The sequence below is a fragment of the Mirounga angustirostris genome, unplaced genomic scaffold (genome assembly GCF_029215605.1).
Source record: "Mirounga angustirostris isolate CCGP_5_RB_7025 unplaced genomic scaffold, mMirAng1.0.hap1 SCAF_2, whole genome shotgun sequence".
NCBI lineage: Eukaryota > Metazoa > Chordata > Mammalia > Carnivora > Phocidae > Mirounga > Mirounga angustirostris.
In genome coordinates this window covers 129665164-129689667 of record NW_026991710.1, presented here as the reverse complement: position 1 = coordinate 129689667, position 24504 = coordinate 129665164, and the positions used below count along the sequence as shown (strand labels likewise).

Genomic DNA, 24504 nt, shown 5'->3' with positions numbered 1-24504 from the left:
GTGGCTGCCCTTTTCACCAGGCCAGGCTCGTCTCCAGGAGGAATGGGCAGATGGACCCCACAAGGATCCCTTTCCCCTTCCTCACCTATGTCTTCTCCAAGACACCGCCTGTTCCCCAACGTCAGTACCCAGACCTCCTTATTCACCCAAGTTTCTTCTTTACCCTGTTAGGCGTTACTAAACCCCAAGCTTCCTGTTCTGTCTTGTAAATAGTAACCACCTCCTCAAGATGGTGAGTTTTAGCTGTCCTCTCCTGCCCAGCTCTGCAGGCTGGTGGGAATCATGGAGGGAGCGTCCATCCTAGGACAGCAAGTGAAGGGAGGTTACAGCATGGTTCTGTCTTCCTTCCTTCCTTTCACCCTTCCTACCTTACTCTACCTCCCCACACTCTCTTTCATTTCTCTGTCCCCTCCCTCCCTTCCTTCCTTCTTTTTGTTCTTCTTTTTCTAGGGATGTTACTTAATCTTAGAAATATCACTTAATCACACTGCAGTTCATGGCACATCATCTACACTGGTCCAAGGAAGGCTACTCACTTGGTACGTTTGTTCCTTCATTCTCCCTTTGCTTCCATTCCCTTCTTTTTCCCTACTCACACTGGGAAATAACTGTAATAGTTAATACAAATCCTCTTGTTTGTATATGCACTTTTAAGATTCATAAGCTACTTTTCTATACGTCTTAATTTGTGTGAGTGGTATTATATTATACATCTCATAATATTTCTTATAAATTGTCACTCAGCCTCTGATGCTTAATACCTTGCCTGTTGCTTCTACCAGCTACCTAGCATTTCGTGACATATATTCAACACACGTCTCCTGAGTGGTGACTGCCTCGACCTACCTTCGACCACAAACAGCACTGTAATGAACATCCTCGCACTTTTCTCCTTATTGACAGTTGGGAAATTTTATCTGGGACAACTACTCAGGAATGGAATGGCTTAATTTGACCTACTACTGCCAGGTTGTTCTCCAGAGGGGCCATGCCAAGTTTCACACCCACCTGTGGTGCATAAATGTTCCTCTATCCCCACCTCCCCAACAGCATCTGGGCCCTGGAAGCAATTTAATGAAGAATGATTATCACAGTTCATAAAGTGGCTCGAATCTTCTCTACATTCTCTGGTCCATTGCTTCCAAAATTCTTCCCAAGTTTCAAAAAGAATAATGTCCTACATCTGTGTACATACCAGAGATTTTATTTTTAGAAAGAATGTGACAATATTATTATCAAACTGCAAAAAGAATGGAAATAAAACTGCATTATCCTGGTCTAAGAAGTCCCCAAATGTCCTACACTACGAAAAAATCAATGATATGCAAGGCTCCAGAAGAAATACATTAGGGTCTACTGGCCAGTTTGAAGATGTAGCTGAAAGATGGTCTCATCTGGTAATGCTCTCATCCATTAGGTCTTAGTTTAGTTTCATCCCAAAAGCTACTCCTAACCTTCAAGGTAAGATAGGTGCCTCTCCTGAGTGTCAAGCCTGTTTGCTGTCTGTCTTCCACCCTAGGCTCTGTTGGGCAAACTCCGTAAGAGTTGTGCCTCCTGTTTTGTTCATCACTGAACTCTAGTGCCTAAAAGAGTATCAGACACGTACTGGTCATGAAACAAATATTTGTTGAATAAATGAACACATAAATAGGTAAAATGATTCTGGATTACCAAAGACTAACACAGTGCTTGATCCGGAACTTGAGTTAAATAAATGGATAAATGCACAAACAAATGTCCATGTCTATCCCTCTTGTTCCATCTCCCCTTCTCCCCTTTGGGCTCCCCCATCATATATTCCTCCTTGAGTTTTTGCTAGATGTCAGGACAGGGCAGCAACCAGCAGAGCCTTAGCTCATGTTGCTATCAGCTGCCCCTTTCTCACTCCAGGATATAAGGTGTTGGGGAAACTAGAAATGACTCATGCTCATGGAAAAGTTGTGAGACCCAGGGAAGGAGTGAGAATAGCCAAGAGGTAATACTCCAATTTGGTGTGCATGAGCATACACATACCTTCCCTGCCCTCCCTTCCTTTGCCTTCCCACCCCCCTCTGACCCCCTCTTTTCCCTACCCCTTCTAGGCTTTATCCTTCATGACAGTTTAATGAAGGGCTGGTTTGGAGGTGGAGGTCCCCTGATTACACACAGATCTATACGTGTACATACCAAAGAGAAAATGCATATCATCATATTAAGACCATTTGTTTTCATATCTATACATTTTATAGTGATCTAAAGTTGACAGTTTCTAGGCATAGTTTTCCCGAAATAAGCCTTCCATATTTTTCCTGGATGTGAAAGACCGTTTTCACAGCCAGAAAAGAGCACTTGAGAAATTCTTGGGGACTGAGTGGCGCTTCGGGCCATCTTCCTTGGTTAACAAGAAGTGAATAACTCGTCTTCAATTGTGTTTCTACCTAATTAAAATCAGCAAAAGTGCCTTTTGAATCAAAGCCATCCCACCCAAGCTATTTGGACCAGAGAACTCAGACATTTGATAGCTCAAGCCCAAGCCAGTTGCATTCCAAATATGATAACACATTTGCTTGTGCAATACAGTCTGCTCCATGTTTTGACTGAAGGTCTGTCACCTCTCTGCATCAACCTAGGCTTTCACGCAGAGATTGCAATGGGACCTTGACAGCACAAATCATGGGGCCCTGCCACAACCTTCACTTTGCAATTACTTTAAAAGAGCATTTATGCTAAATTTATGTTCCTTGAGGACACGGCCCATAACTTCCAGCTTTTATCATAGGGTCTTACCGATATAGTAAGATATCAAGATTGGTTGACTTATTGATAAAAATTTTAAAACTCAAATTAGTCCTATTGTTCATGTTGGTTCCTCCTTCTTAGGTTGAGGACACTCCCATTGTCTTGCCCTACCTCTGACAAAATCCAGGTCTAAGAGCCCCACTTCCTCTGGCATGAGATCATCTTGGGATCCATAGAAGGAAGGAGCCATTTTAGGGCAAAATAAATAGCCTCCATTTTCTATAAACCAAGTTACCTAAACCAGCCAAGAGAATTTCTTCTAAAAAGGAAAAAGAATATATTGGACAAGGAGATTTTTTAGAAGACCTTCATCCTTGGAAAATAAATAGGGTTTTATGTTTCCATGCCACGGAATTTTCTCTGAATGACCTGCGCCAGAGGGCATTTCTGTCTATAATTATATAGTATGAAAACCCTCAGTAACACCACTTCATGAAAGTGTTCAGCTGTGCAGGCACTGCCTTCTAGATACTTAGACTTTTTGGAGAACAAAAGGATGAGTTGGTTTGGGCCAAGTGACTTGGGTACATTGGGATGAATCATGGGATGTGTCTTCCAACTCTAGATGATTATAGATGTCTTACGGAAATGTATCTTGTAAGCCAGGACATAAATGCCATCAGAAATTATTTTTGGAACAAAGCAGGGAATACATACACAACACTACATTCTAGATGTCCATATGCTAGACCCGAATAAGGGAAGACCTGAATGCCTAGAACCTCAGTCTGACCGAAAATAATGCCTAACATTTATTTGGCAGTTATCACTGTTTTATGACACTGTCCTAAGCACTTTGGATATATTAACCTATTTCATATTATTACTATCCCCATTTCACTGATGAGGAAACTGAGGCACAGAGAAATTAAGCAACTTACTCAAAGTTACACAGTTCAACCAAGGCATTTGGTTCCAGGGCCTTTTTCTTAAAAAGGATTCTATATTACTTGCCTGGTAGACAGCCTGGGCTCCAAGGAGGCCAACAGAAGAAGCACAAAGCCCAGCTCCTGCCTACCAGGACCTCATCGTCTAGGGAAGAAAATGTTATAGTGGCGCTTCTGGACAATACAAGTGTGGGGTGCACATCCAACAGGCTCAATCCCCTGAATAAAGGGGAAGAGATTCCCACCACGGAGAGAATGTCTCTGTGGTTGCTACTTTGGCATTTTCCCATAATTTTAATGAGTAATTCCACTGACTTGGATATCTCATCTCATGAAGACCACCCCACCTGACTCTGGAAGCTTCTCCAGAGTGCCAGCCCAACCCCACTGAGAGCAAGGCCTGCATCCAACTGCCTGCCCCCTTCTCCTTCCCAGCCCCACTTTTAAAAGAAAATCTGAGTTTGTTTCAAGAATTTTAAAGTAAATGTTTTCAATCTACCACAGCCTGTTTACAAATATGAAGCTATTCTATATTTTTCCCTCACTTAAAGTGTGCCTGTGACAACATACAATGACCAGGACTTAGACAAAAAATATATTAAAAGACGAATATTGACGTATTTACTCTACAAAAATACAGTTAATTCCTCTATAGAGCAAGCTTCCTTCGTGAGTTTAAAAATATGATTCAAACTCCAACCCCTCCCCTAAGCTCTGCCATATACACTCCATGTTGTTTCATTTTAAGTGATTCCCCCCACACACCCAGGAACACATTTATTGTGTGTTTACTACATATGGTTATCTGGGAGCTTATCAGCAGAATTCTCCCCAACACCTAAAAATATGTAGAACTAATCAAAGTTGAATACAAGTGGTTCTATAAACATTGGAGTCCCCATCACCCCCTTATTCTTGGCACTCTGGATAACTACGTCCACATCTCCCTTGGGCTCTGGATAAGCACATGAGCTTGCTGCTGAAAAGAAGAAACTGCTGTTCCAGTTACAGATCAGGGCTGGAATGAGCGCCCTGAGTCATAGCTGCAACCCACAAAAGAATATTGGCTTCGAGGAGGCGCATCAGAACTGACAGTTACCTTAAGGTAAACAATCTGACTATAACGTACAGTTTTATGACCCCAGTAAGTGACTTCCACTCTGCCTCACAGGTGTTACGTGCACATTTTTTTTCTTTGTTGAGGAAATTGTAATACCCTACTCTTAGCACCCCAGAATCCCCTCTCCCGGAGAGCATATTAAATGACTTTCCAGTTTCCAAGGCTTAGTTAAGAGCTCTGTAAAAACAACTACATATTTTATTTTACACAGGCCATTGCTAAGCATGTTGACTGATTCTCTCCCTAAAAGCTGTTTTCAGCCAGGAACCCATTCAATTTCGCATGAAAGGAGTTTTAAAAAGACTGCTTTTTTTCTTCCTTTCCTTTTTGCTTTATTTTGTTTTGTTTTGCTTTGCTGTAACATCTTATCTAAAGTCCTGAAATAATAGATCATCATTAGCTAGCATGTTGGGAGTACAGAGACATCTAAAATAACTTGCATGCCATCCCCACCAAATGCTTGTATTGGTAGCCCAGGATCTGGTTTATTCAAATGCTGTAAGATGTTCCTGAGAGGCCATACTTCTATCTCTGAGCATCCTCTTTGGTTTGCTCTCTACAATTTGGCCAGATGAGCCTCATGAAAGGAAAGAACCTCCTCTATTCCCTGATGGAGCAACAGAGAGGCAAGTACAAGTACATGATTGCCTGTGATTCAGATGATCTGAATTCTGACTTTGTCTGTGTCTCAGTCATTCTGGGCTGCCGTACCAGAATGCCACCGACTGGGTGGCTTAGACAACAACCATTGATTGTTCACAGTTCTGGAGGCTGGGAAGTCTGAGATCAGGGCACAAACATATCCCATGCTGGTGACTTCCCAAGTCTGGTCCCACTTCCCAGCTTGTAGACATCTACCTTCTCGCTGTATCTTTACATGGCAGAAAGAGATTGAGTTCTGGTCCCTTTATCTCTTTATAAAGGCACTAATCCTCACATGGGCTCTGCCTTCATGACCCAATTATCTCCCAAAAGCCCCACCTCCTAATACCATCCTATTGAGGGTTAAGGTTTCAACATATGAATTTGGGGGGCACACAAATGTGTAGTCCATAACACTGTATTATCTCCCACTAACTATCTTTAATGATATGTGCTACTTCCCGGTAAATTTACTTCTCTATAACAGGGCAGGATGCAAGTCAGGTCTTTCTGTGGTCTTATATTTTCAGCCTGGCACAATGCTTGTATAATAGGTGTTCAATATTGTTTGAATGAATGAATAAATGTTTCACAACTCAGGGGGGGGGAAGAAAAGATTTTCCCAACTGATGTTCAAGAAAACAGTCAGGTCCTAGCTAGGCACCATCTCTATTGTAACCATCTCCATTAAAGGGATGTTGTGACCCCACCTTTTCCTCCTCCATGACTGGAAGGTCTTTGTCTGATTTCTATTCTCACTTTTGGGTGGAGGAAAAGCAGAAAGAGAAGGAGGAGATTGAAGAGGCTCCTCCTCTCCAAACACTCACAATAAATTTTCTCAATGACAATTTTAACTACGTAGAGGCTATAATTGCTTTCCTCAAAGTATGGTGGATAGAATTGTTCTGAAACCTTTTCTCATTAGGGAGAACTTATTAAGTGGAAAAAGAACAATCAATCCAAATTTTTCTGGATGTTTGTTAAACAGATGAGTCTTAAAAGTTAATCCAAAGAGGCGCCTGGGTGGCTCAGTCGGTTGAATGTCGAACTCTTGAATTCAGCTCAGGTCATGATCTCAGGGTCATGAGATCGGCCTCATGTTGGGCTCTGTGCTCAGTGAGCAGTCCGCTTGGGATTCTCTCTCTCCCTCTCCCTCTGCCCCTATCCCTGCTCATGTATCCACACGAGCTCTCTCTCTCTCTCTAAAATAAAGACATAAATCTTGGGGCGCCTGGATGGCTCAGTCGTTAAGCATCTGTCTTCGGCTCAGGTCATGATCTCAGGGTCCCGGGATCGAGTCCCGCATCGGGTTCCCTGCTCTGCGAGGGGGTCTGCTTCTCCCTCTCCCACTTCCACTGCTTGTGTTCCCTCTCTCGTTGTGTCTCTCTCTGTCAAATAAATAAATAAAATCTTAAAAATAATAATAAAATAAAGATATAAAACTTAAAAGAAAAGAACCAGTTAACCCAGGATTCCTCTTAAAGACCAAAAAAGCAAACACATTTTTTATTAATTAAATATGCTTCTTGTTGCTAGCATATTTCTTTTAAATAGGTCACATTTTAGATATACTGAGCCTTAGTTTATTTACTTCCCATATTCATTAGCAAACTTTGCAACACTCTAATTAAAGTCAGTGTGTGTCTACATTTCCACTCATTTGGAAAGGAAGACTGTGGAGTCCTTAGGTCCTCTAATTTAGCTCCTTGACTTTGAGACTTAGTTTTCTCATCTTAAGTTGCCAGAATGGGCTAAACTCCCCAGGGCCTTAAGGAGTTGGGTGGGAGGTGTAGAAAAGGCACAGAAGACCTAACCAAAGCAGTTCCATTTTAATCTGAGTTGATACTGGTTCACTCTATAAGATTTTCTCTGATCAAAAAGGAGATTTGACATTAAAAAAAAAAAAATCTGCAAACCCCTGGCTTAAATAAATAATGCTTGAGGTCCCTTGGGGTTCCAAATTCCCATGGTAGGGATTAACTTTATCATTTTCCCCTTAACTAAAATTTGCAATAAAATTGTTGAATCTTCATTTTAAAAGCAAGAAATAGCTATACCTTTTGGGATGATGAGCTTTTGGTAGGGAATGTCATACCCTCATTTATAACAGTTTCTCTGGAAAGGCGTGGCTCCCCATATAGAAGACCTACTTCATGTAAGAATCCCAGGAGGGGCAAAGCAGAGGCAAAGAGCAAGGGACTGTACTTCTGCCACTGAGAAGGGAGATAGTTGAGGGTAAGAAGACAGGGGCAGTGGGAGAATCTCAGCAAGAGAAGTTGTGGGAGAGAATGGCTCTGGAAAGAAGGTAGTCAGTGTGGAAGGGGGAAATGGTTCTAAAGTAGCCACTTAGCTTGTAGAGGAGGAAGGACATGTGAGGAGCCTTTCACTGGCAGGACCTTTCACAAAGTCACAGAGGGGAGAGGGAGGAGGAAATAAGAGGGAGAGAAGTGATAGAACAAAATAAGGAGAACATGGCGACAGCTGGATAGACTTTGAGAAGACTTTCTAAATAGTGCTTGCCAGGGGCACCTGCATGGCTCAGTCAGTTGGGTTGAGAGTCCAAACCTTGATTTCAGCTCAGGTCATGATCTCATGGGTTGTGGGATTGAGCCTGGCATCTGGATCCTTGCTCAACGGGGAGTCTGCTTAAGGATTCTCTCCCTCTCAATCGGAGGGGGAGACAAACCATGAGAGACTGTGGACTCCAGGAAACAAACTGAGGGTTCTAGAGGGGAGGGGGGTGGGCGGATGGGTTAGCCTGGTGATGGGTATTAAAGAGGGCACGTACTGAATGGAGCACTGGGTGTTATATGCAAACAATGAATCATGGAACACTACATCAAAAACTAATAATGTAATGTATGGTGATTAACATAACATAATAAAAAATAAAAGAAAAAAAAAAGGATTCTCTCCCTCTCCTCTGCCCCTTGCACACATGTGTGCACTCTCTCTCTCCCCTAAATAAATAAATAAATAAATAAATAAATAAATAAATAAAATCTTTTTGAAGTAAATTAAAAAAATTTTTTTAAATTAAAAAAAAATTAAAAGTGCTTGCCAGTGGAAGAGAAATAAAAGGTTAAGATCCAAAGAAAACCAAATACAAATTTTGCAATAAAAGGAAGGAACAAATAGGAACACATACACACCCCAGAATGGAAAATGAGAAGAAAAGTTGAACTTGGAGGATATGGCCCAGGGAGAGTCCATTTTAAACCACATAAGAAAAAGATGCATCTTTGGTAGAAGCTAACAGCCCTAAAGATCAGCTTCTGAGTCAAACTATCACTGAATGGTCTTATGATTGCCTAATAAATGGCCTTATTAATTTCATGGCACTCGAAGGGCTGAGAACACACTCTTAAAACATCTCAGAGCTAAAATCTGAGGGCTAACTATGACCAGCTTTTATTCACAATGCTTTCATACATACCATCTGCACAACATTTATTTCTCTTAACTTCCTCTTTCTGTTAGATTTTTATCAACACTTTAAAAAGTCTTTGAGGAAAATAAGGAAGATGCAGATTTCTACAGAGAAGGGAAAAAAAAACCTAGTTGAAGGAAGTAATTCGATTGAAGATCTAGGGAACCTTGTTTTGCAAATCTAAAAAGTTAAGTGATTTAAATATTATAACTTGTTTCTGTGGAAAGGAAACCCAAGTCTATTTTTAGTCCTTATTCATTATGAACTCTCCATGCCCACCAAAATAGGCAAGGCGAGAATCTGTGAGAGGTGACAAGCTGAGAAGGTCATGTTTCCTTCGGGTTTGAATCTTTCCATGGAAATTCTGCTGGGTCTGTCCTGAAATTTGTCACTGTCTCTCATTTTTAAAATAGTGACAACTAATACCTTTTATTGATACTAGGAGTAATTATTTATTTATTTACTTATTTATTTGCCTTAGTCAAAAGAGTAAAAACACTCTATGATTAAGAAGAAAAGGTGATCTTAGGGGCACCTGGGTGACTAACTCTAGGTTTTGGCTCATGTAGTAATCTCGGGGTAATGGGATCAGGTTCCAAGCTCAGCAGGGAGTCTGCTTGGGATTCTTTCTTTCCCTCTACCCCTCCTCCCCTCAAATAAATAAATAAATCTTAAAAAAATAAAGAAGGAAAGGTGATCTTAAACAGTTTCTTAGAGCCACGTGCCCACACCCCAGTTATGGCAATAAATGTTTCATGCAAATGACAAATTTAAAAAGACCTTGTTTTGTGCCAAACCTGTGATGGAGAACTTCTAAGGTGGTTTCCTCCTTGACTGGAAAGGACACAGTTGTTCCTTTCTGGAATGTGACTAATTGAGATGATTTGCAAATCTTACTCTACAGAAATCCCTCTCCTTGAGGGCAGGACTCTTCCTCTCTTACATGCTATGGAAGGAATGAAACAAAAGCAAAAACAAACCCAGCAGGAAGCATTGCTGAAAGAGTGGAGAAGCATGGTGTTCCTATGGTGGCCAAAGCCAAGGAAGCCTTTGGATCTCTGCACCTCCTCTCACCAAAGCACGAATATGCAGAACCAGGACTTCCAGACCCCATCCCAGTACCCCTCCTTTCCCCTAGCCTGGCCTCCCCACTCCAGCAGGGCCAGGGCCCACAGAGCCCCCTAAACCAGTGCATGCCTTCACACCTCTACTTTGCTTTCTCTCTGCGTCTCATTTGTCCCAGGACACAGTTGAAACCAGCCCCCCTACCCCTGCACTCTTCTGACCTGCCAGTGCACCCTTATCTCTTCCTTCTCTTGATTCCTTCCACGCCCAAAGTCTGACCTGAGAACCTGGTATTAAATCTCAAAGTACCTTTTCTTTTTCTCTAGATCAAGTACATTTGGTCTGCAATCCCATTCAAATGGTGAACTAAAAGACAGGCAGGCCTCTCATATCTTTTGTTGTCCTAATGGTTTTAGCCTAAACCTCGCTCAGGGATTACCTGCTGAGGTGACTCTATTCAACCTGAACAATGAGGACAAAGAGGTCACAAAAGCAAATACCTTCCAGAGGTAGGTCAGAATTCTTTCTTTTCCTTAAGCATGCAACGGGAGTGACAGAATTCCCCACCAAAGTCCCTCTCTGCTCATAGTTGGGGTCAAATGGTAGTATCTGAGCAAGGAAGAAGTATTGGCGGGGGGGTGGGGGGGTGGGGGATGGGAATAGAGTTTTAAGTGTGTATTATTTTCCTCCTATCCAGTGGAGGTCTTTCCTCTCTCCTTGGTATTTCCCAATTTTAAAAATCATCTCTGATTTTAGAAAAATTAAAAGAATGTGTGGTTTATTAAAGCCAGTTTCTAAGCCTTAGAAATCTATTTTTTCTTTTTATTCATTCATCATGTATTTATTAAAAATATTTCATTATCGAGTGGCAGTGGTGTCCATTACAATACACGCTAGGTGTACACTGATAAATAAAACATGCGTGGTTGTTACCCTCACGGAGCTTGCTCTCTCTCCTAAACAAGACAGATTCTGAGCAAGCACTTAAACATATAAGCAAAATACTAATGGGTGGATTGTAGGATCTCAATAAGACTGTTACCAGAAAAGGAAAGACTACAGAGAAGGGCCTTTTTAAGTAGAACACCAGGGAGACCTTTCTTACTGAGTACTCACTGAGCGCGCATGCACAGTAATTATCATCTCTATGTGTTCACGTGATACCCAGTGCACACTAGGTGCTTCTGAAAATATCTATGGCCCAGACAAAGCATGGTGAGCCAGGATTGGACCTTTCCTCATTGAAGATTATGGAGAACAGAAGGAAACACACAACATCTGGCTACCACCTCCTGTCACAAACGTTCTGGTCCCATTTTAATTTGGCTAATTGGATCGGCTGTTCCTGTGGCCACTCCTCCCCCCCACCCCCCGACCCCCCCACCCCCCCTCACTTTGGGGGGATAACTTTAATCTCCAACTGCTTCATTTTCCACTTTGGTGAGTCGCCAGGCAGAGGATGGAGAATGTAAGTCATTACTTTCCTCATCCTTGCAGGTAATTTGATACTGTACATGGTCCTTTAGAATGTTTCTTCTGTATTTAAATCTTGGCAAGAGCATGCTACATTGTTTGCAATTCTTCTATTCTCATTGCCAGCTTTTTCTGGAAAAATCCTAGAAAATAAGATGCAGGATACATCAAGCCACAACCATTTGGCTCCCTGGTGTCGTAGGGTTTTTCTCATTCCCCTGTGCCCCTCATTGGTTTCCAGCGCTCGCACTCTCATGCTCACTCTCCCTCTCTCTCTCTCTCTCTCTCTCTCTGTCACCCCCCCCCCCTTCTAATTCTTCTGAAGAGGCTCTCTGGAGACTCTCCTGGGACCCCAGTTGTACTCAGGGGCTGCTTGAGAACATGTTAATCCCCTTCCTCTTTCACACCCTGAAAATTAAACATTCCAAAAGTACTCTTCTTTCAGGTGACATTGACTGGCTTAATCTCTGACAGGTTTTCTACTTTTGTTGACATTGAGAGGCAGAGAAAAATTAGGTGTTCTCCAATGGGCTCTCTAAGAATACAATGAAAGGAAGCTCCTAATCTAAACCAGCCCAGAATTCCAACGTTTTTGGACATGTCCTACAATCTACAAATTGTTAGAGCTAGCTCCTCTAATAACAGCAGGGACTTGTTGGACTTCCAAAAGATAAATTAAGTTACCATTTGCTGCCCAGTGCAGCATTTAGGGAAGTTTTCTCTTCAGGGCCAATCCAATGGTTACAGGCATGAGAGTGTTCCTTTGGTGAACAAAGATGAAAACTGAGAGTTATTTACCATCATTCATCACTAACTACATTAAAATATAAGCCTTGGCCCTTGAGTCAGAGTAAAACTTTGTTTTCCTGACATTTGGGTTTGAATGTTTTCAATATATTAAACCAGAGTCTGCAGTAAAACACTGACTCTGTATTTGTTAGCTTTATGTGGGTCACGTGTTTGAAGTATTTCTTCTGAATAAATAGTTCCATCCAGATTTATTTGTGGGTGGCACTGGATCTTTACTCCCCAATGCATCTACTGAGGATCAGCTGCTGGGGGGACATTCCCAATTTTGTTGTGAATAGACAACAAAATAGGGAGTTTGGACCATCCCTACGTGGAATACCAAGCAGCAAATGGAATAGCATATCTGATTCAATTCTTGCAAAAAGAGTGGCATCAACAATTCAAAGATTCAGTCATGGGTTTGGTCACGAACTTGAAAATGCTCAGTTCCTTATACCATATCAGCAGAGCTGGAGGATGTATCATTTCAGTATAGGGTTAAGACAACTCAGCAATTATATTAATACAAGCACAGGAGGGAGTTCCATCAGGGGGCTGAGCACACAGGTAGATTTTTTTTTTGCTCTAAATTTTGGAATTTGACAAAATAATCAATTAGATGATTAGATCTGCTATGTAAGTGTATCTCCTTGACTCTTCTTTACAGACTCAACCCCACGAACATGGTGCTGCTATGTGTTGTCACTAGATTGAAAACTACCTATTTTGTTACCTGAAAGGTTGCCTTATATTTCTGAAAATCAAATATGCAACTAAGAGTGATAATTGGGCGAGTGCACACTTGGCTGTGGCCTCTAGGCTCAGGTCAATGGAATGTCCACCCTTGCTCATCTGCAGGTCAGAGCAAAGAAAGGACTGAACTGCAGGTGCCAAAATATAAATGGAGCGTGCAGCAAATGCAGATGTTGCTCTCAGGGATTTGGCTCTTATTTCCTTTTAATAGAACTTTGGTCATATTTTTTTCCCTATTAAAATACTGAGTTGTGTTGTGGGTTGAATCATGTCCCCCAGAAAGACATCCTGAAGTCTTAACCCCTGATATCTGTGAATGTGACCTCATTTGGAGATGCAGTCTCATTAAGATGAGGACATACTAGACAGCAGTGAGCCCTAATCCAATTACTGGTATTCTAATAAAGAGAGGGAACTCCAGACACATGGACACACGGAGGATGAGGCCACGTAAGAGGGAAGCAGACACTAGAGCGATGCATCTACAAGCCAGACGATGCCAACAATTATGAACAACCACCAGAAGAAGCTAAAAGAGGCATGGAAGGATCTTAGAGCCTTCAAAGAGGGTATGACCCTGCTGACACCTTGATTTTGGGCTTCCAGCCTCCAGAACCGTGAAAGAATAAATTTCTCGTTGTGGAAGGAAACTAATACAGACTGATTTTCATTTTTTTCTTCCATTTTACTTAGTTAATCTTTAAGTCTTCTATTTTTAACTTGTACAGTGTTTGCCCATCAAGATTTGAAGGTTACATCTTTATTTAAAAATCTGTTTCTGGAAATGGCAGTTTTTGTAGCTGACTTTGCAATGGAATGTTTGCGTATCAAGGGAAAAGAAAGGAAATGCTTGTTTGTGTGTTTAAATACTGCGCTCTTGCCAAAATAAAATCAAAGTCTATCCATGATATGACAGCTAAGTGGGGATTAATCCTGCAGGAGAAAATCTGCAGAGATGAGCTTTCCAGCAGCATTGCTCCCACAGGTAGGTAGACACAATTCTATCTAAAACTGGGGCCCACCAACAGGCTTCTCCATAACGTTTACACAGTTAAGTGCAGATGGAGTGACGGACAAGATTTGAATCCTTCTCCTAAAGCGGTGCTATCTCTTAGAGTGGCAGCGAGGGTTCAGTGGGATAGCCTAGTTCCTGCTATGCCTTGAAGGCCCAGTGAAGAGAAACCACTATCATTATTATTACCTGTAAGGATACTGAAGATTTTCTTATTGCAAGAAAGATTTCTTATTGCAAGAAAGATTTTCTTATTGCAAATCACTCTGGATCCTTTATGAAAGGAAGCAAGCTCCAGAAAAACAGGTGAAATATATTCAGGAGGTAAAATTTGCTAGTTCTTTTTCCAGAACACTTGCAAATCTCTTGATTCCCCAAATTCTCTCATTTCTATATCCCGGCTACAAATCTACCCCCCGCCCCTCCTCCATCCTCCCCCCCCCCACCGCACCCCCCCCCCCAAACAATAGCAGCTAATATTCACCCTAGCTTACACTGATACATTCAATGTTAGCGATTGACATGGACAATGATCTGGACTGCAAATATTGTGTCTCCCCATCAATAACCAGTGAACTGGAAAATATTTTATTGTGGGGCCTAAGGCCAAGCCAATACTACATTTCAGCTATGCGCATTCTTTTTGGTCCAGAATAAACCCTTAAGCTTGTTGATACCTCTAGATGCTAAATTTTAAGTAAGGTCATTTAATTTTGTGGAAAACAGTAGTTTGAGTTAAGGCACAAAAGCGATGTTTGAGTGTGACTGGGTTTAGAGATAACATCTGCAGGGATTGGTGGGTCCTGTGTCCATGCGTGACTTTTTTGCCTGATGAATGCCTATTTACCTTTGCCAAGACAGCACCCAGCTGGGGCTATAAGCAATAGCCCCCAGAGTCCTCTCTCTGGAGTACCCATGCCCTTCTGTGATTGCTGTTGCAACCTCTTGTCATGATTGCTGAGCCTTCCCTGACCCAGCATTCTTCAGGGACCACCAGAGGGTGCTCCCACCTCTGCCATCAGCGTGCCATGCCCTGCCTTCAGTGGTGAGAACCTCTCCCACCCCTGGGGTAGGACCTTCTCCTCCCTCACTGCAGGACTGGAGAGGCAAGAGGTGCCAGGGATGCTTGCTCTTGTTTTACTTACAGGAGATGAGTGTGTGGTCTCAGTAGAACAACCCAGAGTTCTAGTAAAAGACTCCTTGCCCTGGCTCTGTGCAGCGAGCAGAGAGTAGCCAGTAGGTTCAGACAGAGACCAAGTGTGGAAGAGCAATGAGTTTCCCAAGTTGTTTGCTGATATCAAATTTAATCATTTATTCTTATAAGTACTTTTTGTAACTTTTTATTTTAAAATGATTTGAAGCTTAGGTTGTAAAAACAGCACAAGGTACACCCCATATACGCTTTACCCTGCGTAACAATTGTTTATTCCATTTGCTTTATCATTCTCTCTCTTTTTTAAAGATTTTATTTATTTATTTGTCAGAGAGAGAGAGCACAAGCAGGGGGAGCGGCAGGCAGAGGGAGAAGCAGGCTCCCTGCTGAGCAAAGAGCCTGATGCAGGGCTCCATCCCAGGATCCTGGGATCATGACCTGAGCTGAAGGCAGACACTTAACCGACTGAGCCACCCAGGCATCCCAGTCATTCTCTCTTTTGATAGGTCAATAGATAGATGTGTGTATACGTGTGTGTGCATATATATATATGCATGTATGTGTGTATATATTTATATATGTGCACAAATGTGTGTATATGTATTTACACATATAGATGCACATCATTTTTTGAATCATTTGAGAATAACCTGAAGACATCATATACTTTTACCCCTTACGGCTTCAGCATATATTTCTTACGAACAAGGACATTGTTACAAAACCACAGTGCAATTTTCAAAATAAGGATATTTAATTTTGATGTAATTCTATTATCTAATCCACAGCCCCTTTTCAAAGTGTGTCAAAGTTCCCCCAAATGTACTTTTATAGCCAACTGTCTGCCATTCCAGGATTCACTCCAGAAACACACAATGCATTTGGTGGTCATGTCTCCATAGTCACCTCCAATTGGGAACACTCCTCCAGCCTTTGTTTTTGTAGACCTGTTCACTGTCAAAGACTACAGGCCAGTTATTTTACTGAATGCTCTTCAGTTTGGGTTTGAATGATGTTTGCGTCTGCATTTTGGCAGAAATGTCCCAGAGTGATTCTGTGCCCTTCTCAGTGCGCCATATTAAGAAGCACATACTATTAGTTTGTCCCATTATTGTGACATTGACTTTGATCACCTGGATAAAGTGATGTCCACCAGATTTCTCCACTGTAGAATGACTATTTTCCCCTATGTAATTAATAAATAATTTCTGGAGAGACACTTTGAGATCATGAAAACATCCTGTTTCTCATCAAACTTTCACTTGCTAGCTTAAGCATCAATTGTTAATTTTCTGTCCATCATTCTTTCTGTATTTATTACATGACATTCTATTTTAGTGTTTTTGATTGTTTGGGTTCTATAATTATTGGTATGTATTTTTCCCTTATTTATTATTTTTACTTGTGTCAGTATGAACTCAGATTTTTATTTTACTCAATGTGTTATAATCCATTATTATCATTATTTACTATTATGCTTAAATTAACCCATATCATTCAGTAGGAGCCCTTTCAAGCTGGCTTTTTGACATGTCTCCATTCATCTTTGAGCACTCACTTAGTTTCTAGCAAAATAAGAGGCTTAGCGGCACTTTTAACAAAATAATTACATGTTTGCATTAGCTATAGCCACAAAAATACCACTGAAGTCAGCCTCCCTCTTGCATGTCTTGCCCTGGAAGGCCTGTGGTTGGAAGGAAGAGGCCAGACCATGCAGGAAGGCCGACCCTGGCACCTTGTGCCTTCAAGGCTATAGATAAACATGTGGTGGCAGGAGCTTCTGTATGGGCTTGCCGTTTGGGGGCCACAGAGCAGAAGGAAAATGTGCTTATTCCATTTATTTCTTATTCAAGCACCTTTGAGTGTCCTTTGTCATGGCCTCATGACAATTTCTCTGGTCCTGGTATGCAGGAGGGATGCACAAGAGGAAAATGATCAGATTCAAAAAGAATCAAGGATCGTAGACACGCCGTGCCCATACCTTGGCTATGTATAAATACAGAACTGTATTTATATCAGCATCTTTGCACCAGGAGACAAGAGCGAGAGGCAGCAACACAGAATGTGGGTGGGTTGCAGAGCAGACTCCTCATGTGGCCTCAGACACTTCTCAGTTGGCCCACCGCGTAAATGGGATGGAGAAGACGTGGATCCTGAAGGAAACGTAGAGGGAAGTTCATATTTCACACTTCAACCTAAATTTCCAACCCCCATCACAAAGGGTTAAGGTGGTTATTCACCACTCATAAAAAAAAAGAATGTTAAAAGATTTATTTTAACCGCTAATCCCTCCTCAGACCTTAAAAGAAGATTAATGGTGTGAGCGGAGGATCTAATTCATTGCAAATTTTGTCTTAAGATTCCCATTTGCCTAGAAGATTACATGATTACAGAGTATTAATCATAATACAGACAAATTACACCTCTTGTTGGGAGGCAACAACACAACTGGGAGTTCAGTCCTAGAGAGTTGAGTTCTCCATAATGCTTATTGAAAGGAAAAGGGAGTAGTAAGTTAGTCACAGATTCAGTTAGAAAATCAAATTCTGCAAAACCTGTAAACAAATTGCCTCAGGGACTTTTCATAGATGGCCTTAAATCTGTGTTTGCCAGATATAAACCTTACCCCTCAAAGTGGGAAAACACAACATCCCAAATCTACATGCATGATGACAGACTTGAAAGAGAAATAAATTATACCCATAAAAGCCTTGATTTAATCTTTTGGGCACGGTTAGACTGAGCACATGAAGTAAGGCCAAAACATGTCCTCACATACCTCATAACAAAGTAAGCCCTTTTAAATGTCTTTTGCAATAGATACTAATTTTATGTTTTGGTTAGGTACCATCACCCTCACCTCTCTGCTTAGAGAAGAATTTCCCCTCAACTAAAATGGAGGATGCGGAGAGAAACGAGGCCACAAGAACCAAGTGGTCTAAATGTACCACACTTTACCTTCTGTTATTTGGAAATGTGGTGGCTTTAAAAACGATTTAGAAATAAATGTGTTAGCATGTGGAAAGTTAGCCTTACCAGAATGTATAAGGGGTCTCTTGGCACGCAAAAGGTGTCTGATAAAGTGTGTTCCAGACCAAAGCTCCAAATTAAGTATTTGAGAATGTCATCCAAAAGAAAGGAGGGGGGAGCCAAATAGTTGGCAAAAACACAGCTGAATCGTGAAACTGTACACCAGGCTGCCAAGTCTCAAAGAATACTCTTAGGTACAATTTACTAAACCAACTAAATAAGAGGCAGTCATAAATTACAGATGAATGCAGATGTTGGTAGACTCTAGAGTCACCTCTAAGCCTATTAAAACTTTAAACACTCTGGTGCCTGATAGCCTGAAAGGCTGAAAATGGTGCTGTGGTAAACTGCTTAAAGAAGATTCTGTGTGTGTGTATGTGTGAGAGAGAAACAGAGACTGATGGACAGAAAGAGACAGACAGAGAGGTCTCCCACTGGGCGCCCGTTCTCCCCTGCTGGTTCTGCCTGGTACCTCAGAAAATAAAAGAAAATGCCTGCGGAAACAATCACATGGTGCCAATGGAAAATGAAAACTGCTCCAAGAACAAAGGTGCCAACAGAGCTGTTGAAGTCACAGAGCTTTCACTGACTTTTAGAAACAAAATGCCTTCATTGGGGACTTACTTTAAATACAATTCCATTGAGACGATGCATAAGGAAGAGCAAGCGTGAATGTTACAGTAGGAAACCGGCTCCCACACTTTCACCCGGAGGAAATGAGACTCCATCAAAGGGCCAAGGGGGGGACACTGTTTCCACAGCTTGGGGTCTCCTCAGACTCGGTGGCCCAGTTCTATTTCCTGGAGGGATTCTGTTTGCTTCAAAATAGCAAGGATGGTTTTAACCCCTATTAGTGTTTATGCTTTACAATTTACAGAAAGTGTATCATATACACTTAAACCTCTAAAGACCCAACTCTCCTAAAATGTTGACTATCTTTTATTCTGAAATATTTGCTTAGGGAAACCAAAATACAATTCTAAAACACTGCCTAAAATTTTGTCCAGTAGTGAAATTACGGGATCTTAGTTTTGAGATAATGATCAGAAAGAAAGGAAAATGGTCAAGAAGCAGACAATCTGAATCACTAACTGCCTTTACAGCGAGCACCATTCATGCAACTGCCCTAAACTCTTCCAAAAGTCTAGGCTGGTTCTCTACATGTCACATTCATCAGATGGGCAGATTCAGCTTACTCAAAACTGACAAAAGGAAAACATAAATAATCCAGAAAAAATAAAAATAAAACATATATAAAAGAGACTGATAAACAACTCTGAATACAATATAAATGGCATATATTTAATCTCATGGTGAAAAGTATACACCCAGGAGTCAGATAGAATCTCAACTGTACCACTTACTAGTACTGATGACCTTGGGCAAGTTACCTAACTTCTCTGTGCCCCAGTTGTCACATCTGTAAAATAGAATAATCATGAAAATACACACTGGTATCAGTCAGGGTTCACCAGAGAAATAGAACTAATAAGACATGTATAAATCCTATTTCTATATATAGAAAGAGATTTTAAGGAATTGACTCATACAGTTATGGAGGCTGACAAGTCCAAAATCTGCAGAGTGGGCCAGCAGGCTGGAGACTCAGGGAAGAGCGATGTTGCAGTTCATGTCTGAAGACTATCTGCTGGCAAAATTCTCTCTTGCTCAGGGGAGGCCTGACTTTTGGTCTATTCAGGCCTTCAACTGATTGGATGAGGCCCACCCAATTATGGGTTTTTATTCAAAGTCCATGGATTTAAATGTTAATTTCATGAAAAACACCCTCACAAAAACATCCAGAGTGATGTTTGACTACCTATCTGGGGACCCTCACCTAGCCAAGTTGACACATAAAATTAACCATCAGGAGCACCTGGGTGGCTCAGTAGGTTAAGCATCTGCCTTCGGCTCAGGTCATGATCCCAGGATCCTAGGATGGAGCCACACATCAGGCTCCTTGCTCAGCGGGGAGTGTGCTTCTCCCTCTGCCTGCCATTCTGCCTCCTTGTGTGCTCGCTCTCTCTCTCGCTCTCTCTCTCTCTGTCAAGTGAGTAAATAAAATTTAAAAAAAAAAAAGTAACCATCAAACCACCTCAAAAGATTGTGGCCAAATTTAATCAGTTAGCTTATGTAAAATGCTTAGGGCTGTGAAGGGCACATAAGTGCTATATAAGTGTTAGCAATTGCTATTATCTCTACTATTATCATTCTTATTAGGTAAGAAGTAATGAGTGGCAGGGAAGCCACTTGATGACTTTCCAGGAGAGAGAGCCACTCTGTTCCCAAGCAGTTGGGAAAGGCCTCATAAAACAATGGGAAATTTCTAGAAGTGTGGGAAGAAGAAAACAGTGGCTGGAACACTGAGACTAGGTATGTCTTGAGGGAAATCAGACTCAGAGTGGAGGGAATTGTGCAGAATAAGAGAAGAAGCCTTAGCCTTCAGAACAGAAGGTGAGACCCTCAGGCCTCCTTTGCAGAGCCACTGGAAGCCTCTCTAAGGCCTCCGAGTGGGGTCAAATGAACTGAGTGGGGGGAGGGGGAGCATAAGAGCAGGAAAGTTGGAGGAATTGCTGAGCCGGAGATGGGGACTTCCAAGAAGAAAAGATCACAACCACCCCCCTCAAATAATGAAGAACGATAATTTTCTACACTGCCCTTAAGATCAGAAATGAGGAAGAAGGCATATAATGGAGTTGAAAATATGATCCATTTTCTTGCTTAGGATATTGAAAACTGCCTGCACATAGATCCCGGTAAGGAGGAAGCTTGGCCCAGTGGGAGAGTGGCAGAAAACTAAGCAACTTCTTTCAACAAGTGACATTTTCATTCAGTCTTTTCCTTTACTATGCAGCTTATCTCTCACTTTAAATAAACCTACTCTTCTGAACTTGTACTACTAATAAAACAAGACACTAATTTATTCTGCTCAGTCAAAACGCTCAGACATAACACTGCATGTTAGACAGGGACAAACTGTGTTATTGCAGCCTAACTCCATTAGATATTAGTGCCCAAAAGAAAACGAGAGGAAGAAAGTTAAGTTATGGAATCAGGGCACCAGTAAATCCTCATGCATGGGAGGCTGAGGAGGGGCCACTCAGAAACAGGAACTAAGAACGGGCTGCAAAATTAATTGGTCAAGACCAAGAAGACTCCCTTCATGCATGTCACTTCAACCCCCTTGTTTCTACAGTTTTTTGACGCAATTAAAGACTTTTTTCCCTTGCGAAAACTACACACATTTTGTAATAGGTTTTAGTAAAGACATCAAATTCCTCATATAATTTTATAATAAACTTTGCTTGAATTCATCTTTTGCATCCATCTTATTCTCTCCACATCTTAGTGGTTAAAAAAAGTGAACCATGATCTTTGCCCACCAAAGTGCCTGAAAAAGATGATGACAAATGAAAGAACCGAAGACCTGGCATCCCAGATGTCAGTGTTTAGACACAATAGTGGTTAGCATCCTCTGACTTGTATTGATCTTGCTTTACAACCACCTAAACTACCTTGAAAATTCTCATGTGCCCAAGCTAGAAAGCAAGGAGGCAAAGCCATAGGAATAAGGGCAGTCATAGCTTCTCTTTCCATCTTCCTTGAAAAAGAAAAAAGAGCAATGTCAAGTTTACTTCTATTTGATGTGTACTTATCAAACATCTATTACTGAAAGACTAGACATTGAGCGGAATTTAGCCATTGAATACCTTCTATGGGATAGTCATTTTTTATCCATCAATTCAAGAAGAAACAAGATCCTTTTCTTAAAGCTTAAAGAAACCTGATATAAAGATACTAGCCCCCCAAAATAAAATGTTTAAGTAATAAAACATATTAGATAGTTGTCCAAACAAGTTGCAGAGATGGTGTGTCCAATAAGGTTTCTGAAGATAGGAGCTGGATGAATTTTGGAAGCCTACGGAGCTGAGAAAAGGCATAAGTCTTCAGCTGACTTCCAAAGATGGGTAGGATCTGGATTGACGTTGAGTCTTGGTGGAGGGAGGGAAGTAACGGAAGCTTGGCTAGCAACAGTGAGCATGGTGAGTTTGGGATCCTTCCAGAATCCACCAGTAGATAAATCTTCCTGAGCAGACAGTGTATGTTACAAAGGTGGAGAAGTCATAGGGTCACACTGCATCAGACTGCTCTCTGGGAAAACCCATACTTGCTTTCTTCCCTAGCTAAGATCAGAGTCCAACTGAATCACTATGGTGACTTAGAAGAACTGGCCCAGTGCTCAGCATATACTAGGTGCTCAATTAATGTTTGCTGAGTGAATGACCCATCTGCTTTACCGATGTCCATTTCTCCTGTCATACCCATTCCACAGCCATTCTGACTAGGTGCATGAAATGAAGAGGTGGGTCAGACCCCTGAAAGCATCTCACTTGCCTAGGCTACCACACAGGGGTAGTTTGGGTTGAATGTGGGAGATAACCACATGCCAACCAAGTTTTTGTAGTAGGTGATGATGACAGAGTGTGAATCTTTCATGTTTCTTTCCTTGAGGATTTCAGAAAACCAGGAATTTAGGAAAACAGTACATTGAAAATGAGTGAAGAGGGAGAAACTTTGAGAAAATAAAATACGTCCTCCTCTCACTGGTACCAAAATCCCTTGTGAGAGTAAAAAGGGCCCTAATTTAATGCTGGGGGGAAAAAATCACCATTGGCTTATTATTTTTACCATACTTTCTCCGAAACCCAACTCAAGAAAAAGGTGAGTAGATAACTAAGAAAAATCACATCTAGAAAAGGAAGACTCGGCACTTAATGAAGCAGTTCAGCTTCAGAGAACTGCCCTTGTGTTACTTTAGTGGAACCTTAAGGACCAGTGCATAATATGAGACATTCTCTTCCCCCAGCAGTGGTGAACATGGAGGCACATGAATATGGAGCCTCCATCTTGAGTTTCTGAGAGACCAATGTGCAGCAAGCCTCTGCCAATTCACACAGGACATATCATGTGTATGAAAAGTAAACTTGTGTTATGTTAAGCCAATGAGATTTCTGGGTTATTAATACAGCAACAACTAGGCTGTGCCAAGAAGAAATCTAGAATAAAAGTGGAAAGATGGAGAAGGAAATTAACAGTCTTCAAAATATGTAATAAGTGCTAAATCCTAACATCTACAATAAACTATTTTATTTGTGTAGGAAACGATAGTGTATCACTATCTGGTTCATCTCCCTTTCCTCTAAAACATTTGCCCACAATAACCTTAAAACAAATAAGGCAAGATATTAGGATTCTCATGAAAAGCCATTATATATTAAAGAACTTGAGCATGCATGATATAAACAAAAAAATATATGAGCTGTTATATATATGAGATCAAGATAAAAATATTGTCTGTGTGCATTCCATTAGCCTACCCTGGAGACAGATAAGAACAATAGCTAATATATTAAACATTTAATATGTGCCAAGTCCTTTACTAAGTGCTTTCCTTATTTTGTCTAAATCTCATGACAACTCTAACATGCCCATTTAAATGGTGAGGAAACTAGCTCAGAGAGCATAAGGTAATTGCCCAGGCTCACACAGCTGGGAAGTAGTAGAGTAGAGAAGAATCCAGGGTTTGGCCTTAGAGCCCACCGCTTAAGCAATATGCTATATAGTTTCTTCATTTTTGCCAAGTTCAGGGGGATGAAAGGATTCTCCCAAGGTCATAATATCAGCTAGCAGCAGAGCCTCTTTTTTTTGTTGTTTTGTTTTCTTCTTCCTCACTGCCCTGTCTCACCCCAGCCTCTTCTGGTTGTCTTCATCTCCTCTTCTCTGCCTGTTCCCCTGTCCCTACCCAGGACTCCCTGTTAGAATCCTGGGTGTTTCCTAGCTGGGGAGAGGGAGGGTGTTACTTGATAAAACTTCCTTCCCTACTTCAAACAAACAAACAAACAGATGGCAGTGGCACATCAGCTGACTGCATGAAGCCAGATCATCCTGCCAGCCATCTCCAGGTCCATGCCCCGCTGTTGGTACTGATGCGCGCGTATGATTATTTACGCTTCCCAGATGGACAGTCACAAAGGAAAGGTCACACGGAGGAACAAACGTCGGTCCGCGTGCCCCTGCTGGGGAGAGGCTGTTCCCACCCCGCCAGCCCCGCCAGCCCCGCCAGCCCCGCCAGCCCCGCCAGCCCCGCCAGCCCCGCCAGCCCCGCCAGCCCCGCCAGCCCCGCCAGCCCCGCCAGCCCCGAGGGATCCCGCCACACTCCCCTGGCACGTCCCTCCGGGCAGGTGGTTCTCCTCGAGCCCAGCTTCCACTTCGTGGCAGTGATGGCGCCACCACCGCAGGAGCTGGATGAGACCGCGGGGCCCAGAAGGATTCCAGTTATCCCTCGGGGTTTTTTGGTTTTGTTGTTAGCTG

At 41.9% G+C, this 24504-nt stretch overlaps 1 long non-coding RNA gene across 6 annotated transcripts in view; it reads right to left on the bottom strand.

Moving 5' to 3' along the window:
- LOC123848152 (uncharacterized) overlaps window positions 1-24219 on the bottom strand; it is a 143617-nt gene extending 119398 nt beyond the window's left edge. For 5 of the 6 annotated variants that reach the window (XR_010409592.1, XR_010409593.1, XR_010409591.1 and 2 more), the window contains exons 1-2: window positions 18757-24219; window positions 17084-17255 (exon numbers count right to left, since the gene is read on the bottom strand). This is a non-coding gene — a long non-coding RNA (uncharacterized LOC123848152). The remainder of the gene's footprint in view (window positions 1-17083; window positions 17256-18756) is intronic. The other variant, XR_010409594.1, reaches the window with a different exon arrangement.
- Between the last annotated feature and the right edge of the window lie 285 nt (window positions 24220-24504).